This window comes from Dioscorea cayenensis, chromosome 3, assembly GCF_009730915.1.
Source record: "Dioscorea cayenensis subsp. rotundata cultivar TDr96_F1 chromosome 3, TDr96_F1_v2_PseudoChromosome.rev07_lg8_w22 25.fasta, whole genome shotgun sequence".
Classification (NCBI taxonomy): Eukaryota; Viridiplantae; Streptophyta; class Magnoliopsida; order Dioscoreales; family Dioscoreaceae; genus Dioscorea; species Dioscorea cayenensis.
This window is the reverse complement of record NC_052473.1, coordinates 8,871,810-8,891,124: the sequence shown is the minus strand read 5'-3', so window position 1 is coordinate 8,891,124 and position 19,315 is coordinate 8,871,810. Positions and strand designations below refer to the sequence as shown.

Sequence of the window (19,315 nt, the reverse complement as noted above, 5' to 3'; positions counted from 1 at the left end):
GAGCCACCCATGATGTAACGGCATCAATTTCATGGAGTCCGGCCACTTTCTTCCTTTCCCTTGCATTCCATTGGTAGCTATTCATGGCCATTTCTTCTACTAATTATCGGGCTTCATCAGGGGTCTTATTCCCCATTGTACCTCCTGCGGCGGCATCTAAAAGTTGTCTTGTACTTGGATTCAACCAATTGTAAAAGGTCTGAATGATCATCCACTCAGGGAATCCGTGTTGTGGACACTTTCGCAAAAGGTCTTTGAAACATTCCCATGTCTCAAACAGGGATTCGAGCTCCATCTAAACAAAAGATGAAATCTCATTGTGATGCTTTGCAGACTTTCCCGGAGGGAAGTACCTAGCAAAGAAAACTTCGACAATCTCATTCAAAGTCGTGATGGATGCTCGCTGTAAAGAATGTAGCCATTGGCTTGCTTTTCCTTATAGAGAAAATGGGAAAGCCCTCAATCTAATAGCATCATCCGTAACACCGCTGATCTTCAGCATGTGACAAACTTCCAAGAAGTTTTCAATGTGAATGTTTAGATCCTCATCGGCCAAACCATTGAACTACGCTGACTACTGTATCATTGGATGAATGCTGGCTTCAGCTCAAAGTTTGGAGCTGTAATCAGGGGTCATATAATGCTAGATTGTGTCCTCAATACTCACAGTCTGGCGTACTCAGAAAGTGTTCTCTGTTGTCCATTCTGTTACGCAATGTTTTCAAACCTACAATGTCTATTTTAGCTTGATTCAACGGTTCTTGCCCAGGTTCTTTACCCTTTCTTCTGAGTGTACGTTCAAGTTCAGAGTCACCTTCAAGCAATATCGAAGGGTTCCCTCGGGTCATAACCTGTAGTTGTACAAAAGAATGAAAAACAAATTAGAATGATGAAAGAATAAGAAGATGTGAAATAGAAAAAAATAAATGAATGAATAGCTAAGATAGCAAAGTGCAAAGTATCTCTAAACGCCTACTCCCCGGCAACGGTGCCAAAAACTTGACAACACCACTTGCCTGTAACTCGCAAGTGCACGAGTTTATCAAAGTAATAAATTCCAATGTGAGTGGGTATCGTATCCATAGGACACTCATGTCCATTTCTACACAAAACTCGGTATGCTTGCTGCGGAGTCACTGTGCCCGGGAAATCCGTCGGCAAGCGTCCATACTCCTCTATACCTGTGTAGGTTTCGTCATACAAACCCATACAAACGGAGAATTCAGTGACACTCATGCAAAATGGATGTCCGAATACTCGGAACTGGATAGCATTCACGGTGTCAAATCTCCCATATGGCTGATCAAACTCGAAAGACGCTAACACCTTTAGCGTCAATACACAGAAAGCTTGCTCTTGGATAGTCAATAATCTTCTCCAGCTTCCCACTGCTAGCATCTCATTAATCTCATCGGCTAGCTTGTCACCCCGCCGAATCTCTCTCAGCACACTCAAATCCACAAAGTCAGACTGACCAAAACTGAGTGCTGATAATCTCTCAAATCAAGCCTGATGCTCGGGATATGAGAAATCAATGTGTACTGGCTCAGGTGTTGTCTCTCTAGGATGCTTAACTCTTTCCGACCTCCAATAGAGCGTGAGATGAGAGCATGAATGAATCTGTGGAGGGGGTTCACCAAACGAGTAGCCTTCCACATATTTGTGGTGTCACTAGGTGCTAAAGTCTTCCAATATTTACATGCACTCATGGCAAATGGATAATCAATGCTAGGCCGATTAAGCAATGATGCGCTAATGAACTCATCATCATAAATTCCCATGTATTTTGCAAACTCCATGTAGTTCATTTCATGAATCTTGCCAAAAGCTTGGAACCTAATGGCACCTTGTCGTCGAATGAGAATACTCCTCTCATCTTGCTTTGCCTCAAATGTGCTCAACACCCCCAATGTGAGTTGCCGAAAAGTAGGTTCACCGATTGAAAATAATTCCGTCCAACCATTTTGAGCAAATAAATCATTCACTTGCTCATCCTATCCGAGTTCTCCTAGGACATTCCAATCAATATGACAAAAAGTACCAAATGGTTTGGTCTTTAAATTTTCATAGGGAGATTTGTTAAGAGAACAAGAGAAACGGGTTCTTTAGGGGTGTGAGATTCATTCTTCGGCCGTCTAGAAGATAGTTTCTTGACGTGTGGCATTCCTACATCAATAATAATTCAAGTAAGAATTTAAGGAATCCAAGAGGGTGCATAAGGTGGCATGAAAATGGATAAACATGATGAAACTGAAGACAATAGGATCCATACGGGCATATGAAGCCCGTATGGATACTATTCAACTTGCAAGAGACTCCCATCATCATGAATTCGAAAAAATTTGTACATGAATTCAAGATAATTCAAAGACATGATGTTCATACCACACAATACAAGCTAAAAGCTTGAAATAATCCACACAAAAGCTGAAGAAAGCAAGAAGAAAATAAGAGAAAAATTTCATGCCATCAAGTTTCTTACCAACAAAAGCTTGAGAGCACTTGAGGAGATGATTTCATACCATCAAGAAGAACACTAGATCTACTTCCCAAGGAGATGAGAAGATGATTTAGAACAATACTTGGTGAGATTTAGCCATGGTTTTATGGATAATGAAGGTTAGGTTTCGTTTAGAGAAGAAGAAGAATGAATAGAGAGAAAATGTGGCAAGGTTCCCATGTAGAATATGACTCCATACGGCCTCAATGAGGTGCTCATTGAGGCCGTTTGGAGTAGTGTAAAGTTGCTGGAATTTCCAAACGGCCTCAATGAGCACCTCATCGAGGCCGTTTGGCTTAGTTCAAATTTTCTGGAAAATCCAAACGGCCTCAACGAGGAGCTCATTGAGGCCGTTTGGAGCAAGCCAAACATCCTGGAAAATTCCAAACGGCCTCAATGAGCTCCTCATTGAGGCTGTTTGGACTTAAAATTATGCTTTAAAACATTGAATGCTTCTCCAACTCATGGGAATGGCTACAAAATGTTCTAAAATCATCTCCAACATGAAATAATGGTTCAAAAGTTCGATCTAATGCATAAAATGATAGCCAAAACAAGTGTTACTCAACAATAAAAATAAGTAAACAACCACATGGACAATGATCATGATAAATAAAACAATGAGAGCACAGACTTATTCAAATTAATAACTCCAAGAGAATACGAAAAATAACAAGAACATGAACACAAAGAACACACAAATATCAAAATAAACCCCCGAATGCTTGGGTTGCCTCTCAAGAAGCGTTTGTTTAACGTCACGAGCCTGACGTACCTTTTCACTTACCTCATGGGGGTTCGAATAATTTGAAATTACCCCCGGTCATCTTTGAATTATTGGTGTTTCTTCTCAGTAAATTCAAGGACATCAATGAATGAATTTTACATTTTTCATGAATGAAGAGAGGTGAAGATTTTACCTTCTTTTCGTGAGGTGTTGGATGAGAATGAGTGATACCTTTCTTCTTCTTTCCCCGGACCTCCCTCTAAATTTTCTTCAACATTGAATTTTTCTTTTCTTTCTCTTTGGCATTGGTACACATAACCTTCTCCTTTGATGTTAATTTTTCTCCTTTAAGGTCAATTAGGGCACCGGAGGTAGTGAGGAATGGCTGACCAAGAATCAGTGGTGTCTCCAAATCTTCATTAATATCCATGATGACAAAATCCACAGGAAATACAAATTTGTCCACCCAGCCAATCACATCCTCCACAATCCCACGAGGCTTCCTTGTTGATCGATCTGCCAATTGTAAAATCATTCTCATGGGTCTAAGTTCATCCAGACCAAGCTTAAAATACATGGTATAGGGCATAACATTAATGCTCGCCCCTGCTTCTGCAAGTGCATTTTCTTGAACTCCATCCTCAAGTACACATGGGATTATGAAGCTTCCAGGATCTTTCAATTTTTGTGGGAGCTTCTTCTCTAAAATGGACGAGCAATTTCCCGTGAGTGCAACTGTGCCCTCTTCTTCCAATTTCCTCTTGTTTGTTAGCAATTCTTTTAAAAACTTGGCATACTTGAGCATTTGAGTTAAAGCTTCCACTATCTGGATGTTTATGTGGAGTTGCTTGAAGATGTTGATGAATTTTCTGAATTGCACATCCTCCTTATCTTGCTTCAATCTAACCGGATAGGGGATTGAAGGTTTGTACTCAGATGGTTTTGATGAACCCTTTGGTGGAATTTCCTTGTTTTCACCTTGCTTATTTTTTTCAATGACTTTCTCAATTAAGTTGGGGTCTTCCACTTCAGCTACACTAGTTTCCTTGACACTTGGGTCAACTCCGACCTTGTCTCAACCTGTCTCCCGCTTCTAAAGGCAATGGCCTTCAAGTGCTCTCTTGGGTTCTCCTTAGTGTTGCTAGGAAGACTGGGAACATATTCTTGTTTGACATATGGTTGAGGGACTTTAGTCATCACCTTATCTTGACCATAGCTAGGTTGTCTCACTGGTTTCCCTCATAGCCATTTGGATCTAACATATCTTTATCCCTTGAAAATCTTTTAAAGGGAGTGTTGTCTTGGACAAGAACGTGTTGGAATCGAGTTCATTGTTCACGTGAGATGACGTCAACCACATTCTTCATCAACATCGCCTATTTCTGCTTTATACACAGCGGTGATATCTCTAGGCTAAGGCACTCTTGCCTTTGACACAATAACGACTTCCGGTTTGTGGAGCTCTTGAGTGGGAGAGCTCGGCAAGAATCTTCGGGGTCGGCTGGAGTGGGACATGCATGAGAGGATCATAATGCCATCGTTGGTGATGATATCGCTGTCGGTGATGGCTCGCACCATCAAAATGTTGACCTGAAGGGCGTCATCATGATAATTACTATCCACGTAGCTCTCAGTCTTCGACAACGATGAGGAAGTAGTGGGGCGATGGCTTCAATATTGTTCTCCTTATCAGCAGAGACCCTCTCTCTTCCATCTCACAGAGAGAGGCAGCGACGGTGATAAGGCAACAACTATGATAGGCAGCAACAACAATAGGTAGCGTCAGTAGTAACAGAAACAACGTCGATAAGCGATGGTGATGGAAGCAACGGCGGTTGGAGATCATAATGGGACCTGCCTTCTTGTTATTTTTCATCTTTAAATTTTCTTTCTTCTTTCTTCCGCCGGTTCTTTCTTCTTCTTTTTCTATTTCGGGCTTTGGTTTCTTCTTCCTTTCTTCTTTTGCTTGCTTCTCCTCCTACGTGCTTCCAAGTTTCTTCCCCTCCGGCTGGTTCTCCTTCCTCCCCGTCTTCCCATTGGTCTTCTCCATCTTCTTCTTCTTCTTTGCCCGGGTTTGTTCCCATCTTCTCCTTTATTATATGAGTATATGTTTGGCCGAGAGAACACCAGAATCTTTCCTCGTTCCCTCATCTTTTTTTTATTATATGAGTATGTATTTGACAGAGAGAAAGCAAGGATCCTTTCAAGTTTTTTTTTCTCCCCCGTTCTTCGTCCTCGTTGGCCTTTTTAAAATCCCAAAGTAGCTGTTGTAGAAGTGCGGTTGTATAGATTTTGGGAGGTTGAATTAGTTCGTGGGCAACCACGATGAGCACCTCCCACGTATCATCATTTTTTTTAATTTAATAATATTATATATATATATAACATTTCATTCAATTATTCTATTATTTATTATTATTATTAATATTTTGATTTAATTGATTTTTTTTATTTATATAATTTTAATGTAATTTGCTTTGTTTTTTTTATTTACTTTATTTCCTTTTTTTATATATTTTTTTATTATCTATATATATATATATATATCTTTTCATCAGATTAGATTTATTTTATTTTAATTTATTTCATCTTTCATCGTATTTGATTTATATATATATATATAATATTTTTTTTTTATCTGATGATTATTATTATTTTTTTATATATGTACATATATTTAATATTATCTTTAATTAGATTTATTATTATTTATATATTTTTTAAATGTAATATCTTATTATTATTTCTATTATGTATATATATATATAATATTATTATTATTTTATTTGATTGAATTTTTTTTTATTTTATATATTGTATTTTATTTAATTTATTTAATTATCTATATATATTATTTTTTGTCTAATTTATTTTATTTTAATTTATTTTATCTCTCATCTTATTTGATATTTTATTTATTTGTTTATTATTATTAATTTGATTTTTTATCAGATTTATTAAATATATATAGATATTTGCCTCGTCATTTGTATACATGGTTGATTTTGGGATTGAGATCGGATCGAGATCTGTGTTTCACCTGATCTTGAGATTAAAAATTTTTAGATCGCCTTCAGATATGTGCTCTAGGCTGATCTTAGAATTTTTGTATTTAGATTACCTCGAAATATATGTTCTTTGGCTAATCTTGATATTTGATTATTTTGAATCACCTCGAGATCAGTGCTCTTGGCTGATTTAGATATTTGAATGTTGTTTTAGATCGACTTGAGATCTATGCTCTCGGCAGATCTTGATATTTGAGTATTAGATCACCTTGAGATCTATGCTCTCGGCTAATCTTGGCATTTTGGTATTTTTAGATCGTCTCGAGATCTGTACTCTCGGGGGATCTTGATATTTGGGTATTTCAGATCGCCTTGAGATCTGTGCTCTCGGTAGATCTTGATATTTGAGTATTAGATCACCTCGAGATCTATGCTCTCAGCTAATCTTGGCATTTGGGTATTTTTAGATCGCCTCGAGATCTGTACTCTCGACGGATCTTGAGACTTGGCTATTTTAGATCACCTCGAGATCTATGCTCTCGGCTAATCTTAGGATTTATGTATTTTTAGATCACCTCGAGATCTGTGCTCTAGGCCAATCTTGATATTTGTATATTTTGTATATTTTGGATTGCCTCGAGATCGGTGCTCTTGGCTAATCTTGGGATTTATAATATTCAGGTCATCTTAAGATATGTATTCTTCGGTGATCTTGAACATATCGAAATATTATGAAATTTATTTATCTTATCCACATCTTGTCCTAATTTGATTATGATTGAGTCATATGTGATTTTAAAATTTAAATTTGATTTGAATTAGGACATGCAAATTTTTTATATAAACAAATGCCCCCTTCATACTTCTCTCACGAATAATTTTAGAGAGATTGAGTGAGAGAGGTAGGAACTCCAAACTCTTTGTGTTGTCATGGCCAACAATTTGCAAAAGGAGCCTTTTTGGGATATTGACCAAAGTTGCAATGAATTCCCACATGGTCAAATTTTTACTCGACATAACCCTACTTTTGGTGTGGGATCTGAGCTAGTTATTAATTATGAGGAAGAAGAGTATTCGGAGTTGGTGAAGCGCCCTGCGGCCCGTTCAGCCACTGCAAGGCTTACTCCGCATCGTCGTTATGAAGATACCAAAATTGATGCAATTTACTTAAAGCCCGAAGGGAGTGCACAAGATTTGAATATTTTCCAACCTCTTGGATATAAAATCATCAATCACCATCTAGGGTGGAAGAATAAGAATCCCGTCATAAGTCAGTTGATTGATTCTCAAGATTATGCTGATTGGGCTAAGGATGTTATTAATGATTATCGGAATGAGTTATCTCATGGGGAGGTAGTGGGAGGGCTTATATCTTCAATTGGACATTATGATATTGATCTTAATTTCTATAAATCACTGGTAGAATTATGGCGTTCAGAAACCAACATCTTTCACTTCATACACGAAGAGGTAGGAATTTCTTTATGGGATATCAAGCAGCTTGGAGGGCTTCGTATTTGTGGCAATATGTATGATGAATTCCTCCCCACTAATGACATACTTCGTCAGAGATGAATTTCTGAGTTTTCGGTTTTGCGAAATCTTTTTGACATCTATTTATGGCTTGCCAAGAAAGATTTTTCTCAACACGACAAAGGTGTGTCATTTGATAATTGGATAAGCTTTTTTAGAAAGAGAACACAGTTTGAGTCAAAGTCTGATCCTCCTCCAAAACCTTCTCAATATGTTGACTTAGCGGCTTTTATAGCTCTTTGGATTTTTTGCTTCATCATGCCAAGAGGACGTAATATGATCAGACCAACAGTTTCCATGATGGCTTCTGATGTGGTGTATGGGAAGAAGATTGCTTTCGCTCCAGCAGTATTAGCATGTATATATGTGGGGTTGAATGGCATGATTAATAATAGGAAAGGTCCTGGATTTTCCTTAAAAATTTTTCCTTCTCACTTTCTATATGCATGGGCCGTATGTCATTTCCCTAGAATATATCTTCGAAGGAGGATTCATGCCGACACGCTTACTATTCCAGAACTTTTGGAGATACCAAAAATGTTATATTATATGAATGCCTCTCCAACCCCATTTGATTGTCCATTGAATGTGAGAAGATTTATAAGAGGTGAAGAAAATTTTATATGGCATCCATTTCCATTTCAACAACACAATGGTGAAAGAATACAAGACTCTAGGTATTCTTCAGGGATAGAAGCTTTAGACTCTTCTACCATAGAGTATGTAATTTGTCTTTGATGTAGAATTCTTGCTCTACGTTGTGCTTGGGATTATTTATGCAGAACCTTACAATCCTCATCGATTTGGCTGTCAATTTGGTTACGACCAATATTTTTCAAGATATATTAATATCCTTAGAAAGCCTTCCTATCTTGGGATTCTTGCGGGCTACTTGTTTCATTTCTCTCGCCAAGGGACATCGAGTTTATTTTATATTCCTGAGCATGACAGGAGTGGTAAACTCTTGTTGATTTATGGACAAAAGTGGTTCAAGGATGTCAAAGCCTTTTTAAATCAAAGCATTACATTCTTAACTCAAGGAGAGCCTGCCGCAAGTAAGGAGCGAGGTCAATCATCAAGAAGACCACAATTTTCCGATGAGGGTATTTTTATTGGTTTTTATAGTCCTATGCCCAAGCGAGGTCACTCTACTATCGATCCACCCACGTCGGCAAAACGGCAACGAACTCAAGGTATGTTAACATATGCAATACCTTTTTATTGATGGCATTTTTATTATCACTGTATTCCTTTTCCTTTTGTGATTATATATATATATATAATTTTATTCTTCTTTACACGTACCCGGACATGAGCCTTGGCCTTTTTTACATTCATTTTTTTTAATCCCTCCACTTTGTTATAACACAAGTGTGTATATATATATCATTAGTACGGGTTGCTGCTTCTTTGTTCGCCACTTTGTGCCCCCTTTTTTTTTATCTCCTTTTATATATAAATATATATTTGCATGAGTCCTTTCGTTCGCCCATTTGTTCGCCGCCCTTTACCTCTATCCATTTGTTCGCTTTATTTTTTTATTTTTATTTTTTTAATATATAAATATTATTGAGATTTTTCTTTTCTAAACATTCTTCAGATTTTTTTGCTATATATATATATATATATATATTTCACCACTTTTTCTTAGTAGGTATGCAAATTGACAATACACCATCGAAAAATGTTATATCCACCCAAAACGAGGAAATCATTCTTGATCAACCACATGGTATGATCAATTTGCTATCATTCTTTATTTTGTTTTTTTTTTAATTTAATTTTTTTAATTTTGTCTTTATTTGCATTTGACCATGTGTTAGGTGATATACCAACTGTCTTAGGAACTGAACGACAACATCATTCGCCATTGGTCCCAGAAGGTATTCTTTTATTATTTATTCACTTATTCATACCGTGTGGAATTAACATGTCCTTTGAACTTTAGATGTTCGAGATGATGAAAGTTCGCCATCCTTGGGACGAACTACTTCTGAAGAATTTATTAAAGATTCTCTTCCCTCCACAGAAGAATTGAAAGATGATGACACAACTGTCAAAGTTTCATCATCATTAAAGCAGACTGAAGGTAATTTCACTCCAACTCCTTTTTTAGCAAGAATTCTTTGCAATTTACTCCTTCAACACATGGAAGAATTAGAGCATACCACTGCCAACGTTGGTGCTAGTGCGGGGACGTCTACTTCAATCCCACAGGGTAAGATTATTTTCATTTTCATTTTTTTTATTTACTAATTTAAAATTATTTGTCATCTTTTCTCTATAGATTTGAAGAATACTGTATTATTCCTACGGGACGAGGTAGTCAAAAGTATTAACTCTCTTGATCAATACAACTACCAAAATGCTATTGATGAGTTGAAAGCATTAAGTACAACTCTTATGTTCTTCGGCATTGACTTGAACAAACTTGAACATGCTCTGCAAAATGTATCTCAATGTGCACTATTTGTTAAAGAGATTTTAGAAAAGCCTAGTGTCAAAGATCATATACAGAAGCAACAAGCCAAAGACCGTGTGCTAGATACAACATTAGCGCTCGAAATCTTAACAAGCATAGTGCAAACTTAGTCAATGACACAAACATGAAGAAGGATAAACTTCAAAAACTTGAAGCAGAACACCACCAACTTCATAATAGAGTTCATGAGATTTCAGATGAGATCAAGATCTTGTGTGAAGAAATAACAACTTCAGGACAATCCTTGGAAATTTCTGCATTCACACAAGCTGACTTACAAACTACACTGGATGAGAGTAGAACACAACTTGCTTAAGCTCAAGGAGGCGATTCAGACGATAGCCATATTGCTCTCTTCACGTCATTGCTTGGTAGACTAGAGAAAGCAAAGGAGTCTTGTACTTGAATATTCAAACACTGAAGAACTCTATCCTTCTTTTCTTTGTTTAGCTAGTTTGCTTTATAATTAGTTTTGAGTCTATATTTGCTTTAATAGTTGCTTTTGAGACATTTGCTATGAACATGAATTTTTTTTATCATGATTTAATTTCTTTCCATTTTTTATTATGTTTTGCCAATTGGCTTTGAAGAGTATTCACTTGATGGTGAAACAATGTGATTACATTACTCCTCCTTTTTTATTGAATCAAGAAAAATAATTGAGATTTAATTTCTTGATTCATAAAATGAAACTTTGAGATAACATGTCATACACTTTATCACAAAATACAAGATTTTGCCTCAAGAAATACGCACGATCTCCATGACATGTAGACCTTCCCTATTTGCTTTGAACTTGCCCCCGGGCCTCTCCTTGGCAATGATAGGTTTTCCAACTTATCTAGGCAAATCAAAAATCATCTTCACTCATAGACTTCATATAGGATGTACAGTTATTATAAATTTTCTTAGCAAGCTCTCCTTTTAAGACTTCGGCGACTTGCCCCCTTTATCTTCTCATTTGGTTGGGAATAAACCCACTAGTCATAGAAGATGAAGCATTGGTATATTTTTTATCAACATCCTTTACACGCTTATTTTCAGAGATGGGAGGAGAAGTCAAGTCCCTACCGGGCGTGCCAGAATTTGTGGACTACTTTTTTCTCACCTTTTAATTAGGGTTAGACCGGTTAAGATGAATGGATCACAAATTAAAATTTAATTCTTTATGATTTCAAGAGATTATGAGTTCATGACATCTATTAGGGACAAGCCCTTAATATTAATTACGCTGGACATTGTCATAGCAACCTCCGATTAAGAAATGAGTGTGAACAAGGAAAAAAGTTGTAACAATCAATTTCATTTATTTCAATAAATATGGATTTCATTGAAAATACAAGAAATTTGAAATCATCTTGACTTATGAACTTGTGTCCGAACTTGTGTCTTGGACATTTTTTGTATTTTGGATTTGATTTGTATTTCAAGTTCTGGATTCTTTATATTGATGAATCATAAACTTGATTTTGACTTTTCATAAGCTTCGGCGTTTATGCTTGTGAAGCTTTCTTCAAGTCTTGACTTGTGAAACTCTTTGGGTCTTTGACTTATGATGTCTTGACACTGCTAAGTTCAATTACTGATTTATATGAATTTTCAAATATTGATTTGTGAAACACTTTGGGCCTTCGACTTTTGATGTCTTGAGACTGCTGAGTCTAATTATCTATTTATATGGATTTTTAGATATTGACTTGTGAAACTCTTTCGGTCTTTGACTTTTGATGTCTTGAGACTACTGAGTCCAATTGTCGATTTATATGAATTTTCAAATATTGACTTGTGAAACTCTTTGGGTCTTCGACTTTTGATGTCTTGAGACTGCTGAGTCCAATTGTTGGTTTATATAGATTTTCAAATATTGACTTGTGAAACTCTTTGAGTCTTCGACTTTTTGATGTCTTGAGGCTACTGAGTCCAATTGTTGATTTATATGGATTTTCAAGTCTTCACTCTCTTCATATTTTGAATCTTGACTTGGTTGCTTTGGTTTTGACTTTCGTGTTGTTATATATATAAATATATATATTTTTCTTGTCACATCATATATCTATATGAACATTTATGATATGTTGCTGCATATACCTCTTCATGCGAGTATAATTTTTTTTGGATTCTGAGCCAACACTACACTTGTTGCTTGCATAACTGCTGTTATCCTACCAGCATAGCAGAGACAAGTTTGACTATTTGAAGCATGAGCTGCATAGAGAGCATATTCATTATAAAGTGATACCAGAGTCTTGGTAATATTTTTAGCCGTCACATGTATCTCCAAAATGACATATATCTCCATAATTTTATTTTTTTATTTTATTTTATATATATAAAAATCATATTCATCCCCATGTGCATTGGGAGGCCTGCCTTTATTTATTATTTTTTGAAATAGTTTTTGGAATGAGGCACGTGAGTATATGCCATTACGTGCATCTCAAGTTTTTTTTCATTTCCAAGGGGTGGGACCCACTTTTGGATATATATATATATATATTATTTTTTTATTTTTTTAATTATTATTGTTTTTAACTATGCACGTGAGTATACATGCATATCCTTGCACGCTTCTCATTCTTCATTTCCTTTCATTCATTTTATATATATATATATTATGTATATATATTTTGAGAAATCATCGGCTTTCATTATTTCACACATTCAAATAACACATGCTGACAACTTGGAAGCATTTTATGTCATTATTTATCATTTGATTAGAATATCCAATGGTTCACTGCCATCATTTTGTTCCATGAGAATAAAAAGTCAAACTACTCAAAGAACAACCAATATAAGCATATTTTAACTTGCATGGTGTGAATATATTCATGTCTAATCCACATGATTATCTTATCTGTATATATATATATATATATATATATATATATCTCTGACATGCAGAGCTAAATGATTACATGTGTCATGCATGGAAGGGTTTAGTCATAGTTGAGTATTCATACAAGATGGCATACATATAGTGGAGTTTGGATAGCCTAATTAGGCACCATTCATTGTATGATAATTAACTTCATTGACTTTTCCTCTTAATTTGAATATATATATATATATATATAAATATATCTTGATTCCAAGCTTTATATTTATCATTTCTTGATTAATTCACAAGAATAAATCTAAACGTAAGGTTGCTGCATATTGCTGCTACTCCCTTGCATGCACTTCATTATATATATATATATATAAAATCTTCTTTATTAACAACATCATCACAACCTTTTTTAATCAAAACTCTACTTGCATGCATGGTTACAATGAATGCAATTACACCAACTTCAAAACAAAGGCGGATGCTCGGCCATCTTTCCTTCATCATAGTAAGGATCATCATTAGTAGTGGATCTATGCTTCCCAACTTGTCTTATTCCCTCAATTGGTGTTTAGGTTAATTAATCAGAAACCTCTACAGCAGTTGATCCACTTAGACATGGGCCCTTGACTCGTACCATTTTTGTCATCATTACAAATGGTAACATATTCTGGTTTGACATATGGTGGAGGGACTTTAGTCATCACCTTATCTTGGCCATAGCTAGGTTGTCTCAATGGTTTACCCTCATAGCCATTAGGATCTAACATATCTTTATCCCTTGAAAATATTTTAAAGGGAGTGTTGTCTTGGACAAGAACGTGTTGGAATCGAGTTCATTATTCACGTGAGATGACGTCGACCACATTCTTCGTCAACATCGCTTGTTTCTGCTTTGTACACAGCGGTGATATCTCTAGGCTAAGGCACTCTTTGCTTTGACACAATAACGCATTCTGGTTTGTGGAGTTCTTGAGTGGGAGAGCTCAGCAAGCATCTTCAGGGTCGGCTGGAGAGGGACATGCATGAGAGGATCATAACGCCATTGTTGGTGATGATATCGCTGTCGGTGACGGCTAGCACCATCAGAATGTTGACCTGAAGGACGTCATCATGATAATTAGTATCCACGTAGCTCTCGGTCTTTGACAACGATGTGGGAGGAGTGGGGACGATGGCTTCAATATTGTTCTCCTTATCAGTAGAGAGCCTCTCTCTTCCATCTCACAGAGAGAGGTAGCGACGGTGATAGCGCAGCAACTATGATAGGCAGCAACAACAGCAGGCAGCGTCAGCAGCAACAGCAACAACATCGATAAGCGATGGCGATGGTAGCAATGGCGGTTGGAGATCACAATGGGACCTACCTTATTGTTCTTCTTCATCTTTAAATTTTCTTTCTTCTTTCTTCTGCCAGTTCTTTTTTCTTCGTTTTCTATTTCGGGCTTTGGTTTCTTCTTCCTTTCTTCTTTTGCTGGCTTCTCCTCCTTCGTGCTTCCAAGTTTCTTCCCTTCTTGCTGGTTTTCCTTCTTCCCCGTCTTCCCGTCGGTCTTCTCCGTCTTCTTCTTCTTCTTTGGCTGGTTTTGTTCCCTTTTTCTCTTTTATTTTATGAGTATATGTTTGGCCAATAGAACACCAGAATCCTTCCTCGTTCCCTCATCTTCCATTTTTTCTCTTTTTTCTAGTCTTTCTTTCTCTCCTCCTCTTCACTCTAGGTTCGGCTGACTTCCGCCGGGTTCCCCCCTTTCTATTTTTTTATTATATGAGTATATATTTGACACAGAGAAAGCCAAGATCCTTTCAAATTTTTTTTTTCTCCCCCGTTCTTCGTCCTCTTTGGCCTTTTTAAAATCCCAAAGCAGCGGTTGTACAGATGATGGGAGGTTGAATTAGATCGTGGGCAGCCACGACGAGCACCTCCCACGTATCATCATTTTTTTTTATTTTAATAATAATTTTTTTATATATATTATTTCATTCAATTATTTTATTATTTATTATTATTAATATTACTATTTTGATTTGATTGATTTTTTAATATAATTTTTATCTAATTTGCTTTGATTTTTTTATTTATTTTATTTTCTTTTTTTTATTATCTATAAATATATCTTTTCATCAGATTTTATTTATTTTATTTTAACTTATCTTATTATATGATTTATTTTATTTTATTTTGACTTATTTTATCTTTCATCTTATTTGATTTATATATATATATATATATATATATATGTATAATATTATTGGTTTTTTATCTGATGATGATTATTATTTTTTTATATATATGTACATATATTTTATATTATCTTTAATTTGATTTATTATTATTTATATATTTTTTATATGTAATATCTTATTATTATTTCTATTATGTATATATAATATTATTATTATTTTATTTGATTGATTTTTTTTATTTTAAATATAAGATTTTATTTAATCTATTTAATTATCTATATGTATTATTATTTTTTGTCTGATTTATTTTATTTTAATTTATTTTATCTCTCATCTTATTGGATATTTTGTTTATATATTTATTATTATTATTTTATTATTTTTTATCACATTAATTAAATATATATAGATATTTGCCTCGTCATTCGTATACATGGTTGATTTAGGGATTGAGATCGCCTCGAGATCTGTGTTTCACCTGATCTTGAGATTAAACATTTTTAGATCGCTTTAAGATCTGTGCTCTAGGCTTATCTTGGAATTTTTGTATTTAGATTACCTCAAAATATATATTTTTTTTGGCTAATCTTGATATTTGATTATTTTGAATCGCCTCGAGATCGGTGCTTTTTGCTAATTCGGATATTTGAATATTTTTGTTTATCGATTCGAGATCTATGCTCTCGGCAGATCTTGATATTTGAGTATTAGATCACCTCGAGATCTTTGCTCTCGGCTAATCTCAACATTTTGGTATTTTTAGATCGCCTCGAGATCTGTACTCCCAGTGGATCTTGAGATTTGGGCATTTTAGATCGCTTCGAGATCTGTGCTCTCAGCAGATCTTGATATTTGAGTATTAGATCACCTTGAGATCTATGCTCTCGGCTAATCTTGGCATTTGGGCATTTTTTAGATCGCCTCGAGATTTGTAGTCTCGGCGGATCTTGAGATTTGGGTATTTTAGATCGCCTCGCGGTCTGTGCTCTTGGCAGATCTTGATATTTGATTATTAGATCACCTTGAGATATGTGCTCTAGGCTAATCTTGAGATTTATGTATTTTTAGATCACCTCGAGATTTGTGCTTTTGGCTAATCTTGGGATTTGGGTATTTTTAGATCACCTCGAGATTTGTGTTCTAGGCTAATCTTGATATTTGGGGTGGAAAGAGCTACCACCTATGAAGTATGAAGCTACTTTTATAAGTCGAATACTAGTTATGCCCTAATGAGAGAAAGAGCTATCTTATTGGATGAGTGAAAGCTACCACCCAGGTAGAAAGAGTTACCACCTCGAAAGTGTGAAAGCTACCTTAGCGGCCACTTTTGAAAGGGCTACTTTAGAGGATGTGTGAAGCTACTACCATCCTTTTTGGATTGTTTTGTTTTGTAGTTAAATAAGTTCCTTATACTTAGAACTTTGAGGATTATACTTTGGTTTAAATTGAGCGAGTTTACACACAGTTACACAATTTCGGGTTGTTGTCCTTTTTTATTCAAGTTTTTAGCTAGAGCATTGATTTTTCTTATTTAATGTTGAAATTTCCCTTACTTGTAGAATGCTCTCCTTGCATGCTTTGGCGAACCTAAGGCCAGGCACTTTCAATCTTTCCTTCTTCTATGCTTCAATGTTTTATTATTTTGCATGAGGACAAGCAAAAGCTTAAGTGTGGAAGAGTTTGATAAGTGCTTGTGTGTTAAGAATGCGAAGTGTTCTTTCCTTATAGTGAGCATTACTTTTATCAGGTATAAACGCTAATAGATATGTATTTGTGCTCTTTTGCGCATGTAGGGTTGTGAAGCTATGTTTTGAGAAAAGAAGGCAAAAGTAGATTATGAATGCACTATTTGGTGGAATCTTGGAAGGAACAAATGAGAAGACACAAGTGGGGCTCTAAGATACGTGAATGTTTGCCAACCTCCATGTATTCAAGCCATTACAATGAGTTGGAGGGGCACGAAGGCAGTCACATTTGCGTATCCCGACTTGTATATTGATAGCACGATCTTCACCAATGAGGCTTTTGATTGAAGAAGAGTTGCGATCTATGGCATGAACGTGTGCCCGTTTATGTTGCCACGACGAAAAGTGTCGAATTGGGAGTGTTTCGGCGGAGTACTGTAGCAGGTTACTATAGCAAATCTCTATAGCAGTTACTGTTCACAGCCGGCCGAAAATCATATTTCAAGAGAATCCACACGGGCGCGTGGAAATTATCCACGCCCATGTGGGAATTCCACCGGCCCGTGTGGAAAACCCAATGGGGTGTGTGGAAGCTTGATTCCAGCCCTATTTAAGCCGCGATTCAGCTCGATTTTTGGGATCTTCTTTTCCCCTTTTCTCCATGTTTTCTCCATCTTTTGAGAGCCCTTCGGCTAGTGTTTTGAGAGGCTTTTGCCACGTCTTTGGAGTGGTTCTCCGGATTCGATACCGCACTTCTCTTGGAAGAAGGTTATTGGGGGAGCTTTCGTCGTCACCGATTCGGCGAGGTGTGCCCTAGGACAGACAAGGGGATTTTTGGAGAAGACGAGGCTACTCCATAAGACAATCGACATAAATATCGAGGGGGTTTTCCTATGGATTTCTTATCTTTATTTTCGATTTCATTGTTGATTGTATTGTGCTCCATGGAGAGCTAAACCCCCTAGTGGTTACTTGAATTTTGTAAACCCTAGGATGTCATTGTGTCATTGACCTTCCATTATGCATTCCTTAATTGATGCTTTTAATTGAGTTCCAATCTTGAATACTTGTTGAATGAGTTCTCTCTTAGAGTAACACTAGAGTTGAGAGTCAATATTGGTAATCTTTGTGGATGGGTGATACGTTATGAGGGTTAGACAAAGCTAGATTAGAGAGGGTTGGGACGGTGAGTCGAGAGGTAGCAGAGCATCCTCTTTCCCCTCCGATGTAGTGCTAAGGAATGAACTCCGCTGGGGCTTAGTTGCGCAAGCAACAGAGTGAAGTGTTAAAGTCACTTTAGTATCTTGGCTCAATTGTAACTAGGGGTCTTTCGCCTGGACCAAAGGGTTAGATCTACATATAGGAATAGGGTTTATCACTTGGAATCCCTAGAACTCTATGCAATTTTGTGTAGTGTGAGGTGTTCAGACTAAGCGATTTCTCCACCGCGACATAGTATAGGGTTAGTCACGGTTGACCTTATGTTTGGGACCATGTGCTTTAGGATTTCCACGACTCATTAAGCATTAATTAGGAAGTATAATGGTAGGTCTTACACTTAAAGCATAAGTCCTAGGGGGAGCATTGTCAGAGTACCCCACTTCTATCGATTGCCTTACCTCTCACTTGTGCCTCTCATTCTTATTCCTTTTATTTCTGTTTACATCACATCTTATCAACACAATTATTATTCATCTTCACTTGGTTAAGTAGCAATTTAGGTATTTTTTATTCCCTAATCTTTGTGGATACGATACCCCACTCACTTGAGATTTATTACTTCGACAAACCTGTGCACTTGCGGGTCATACGCAAGGGGCGTTGTCAGGGTGGTAGAGGGTAGTAAGGCGATGATGCGCTCCATAGTGCTTCAACACTTTCTCAAGTTGAGTGTTGCAAAAATGAGTCCCTTTATCACTAATAATAGTTCGTGGGGTCCTAAACCGAGTGAACAACCTCTTCAGAAATTTGGCCACGATTCTAGCATCATTAGTAGGTAAAGCTTGAGCCTCCACCCATTTAGAGATATAGTCAACCGCAAGCAGAATGTATTGATTACCATTAGACTTTGGAAACGAGCCCATAAAGTCAATACCCCATACATCAAACACCTCACAAAATTGAATCGGTTTCTGAGGCATTTCATCCCACCGTAATAAAATTCTGGCCCTTTGACAACTGTCACATAGAAGAACAAACTAATGTACATCCTAAAATAAAGTTGGCCAATAAAATCCGGCAGCCAAAGCCTTTTCAGCCGTTCTACTTGAAGCATAATACCCCCCAACTGGCCCTAAGTGACAGTGTGCAAGGATATTCCATGTTTCATCCCTTGATACATATCTTCGAACTACGTGATCTGCACCGAA

General features: G+C 36.5%; 1 non-coding gene across 1 annotated transcript; it reads left to right on the top strand.

Moving 5' to 3' along the window:
* The first annotated feature begins 221 nt into the window (after positions 1–221).
* LOC120257739 lies at positions 222–327 on the top strand. Its single transcript, XR_005535828.1, has one exon. It is a non-coding gene; the product is annotated as a small nucleolar RNA R71 (small nucleolar RNA).
* Positions 328–19,315: the final 18,988 nt, after the last annotated feature.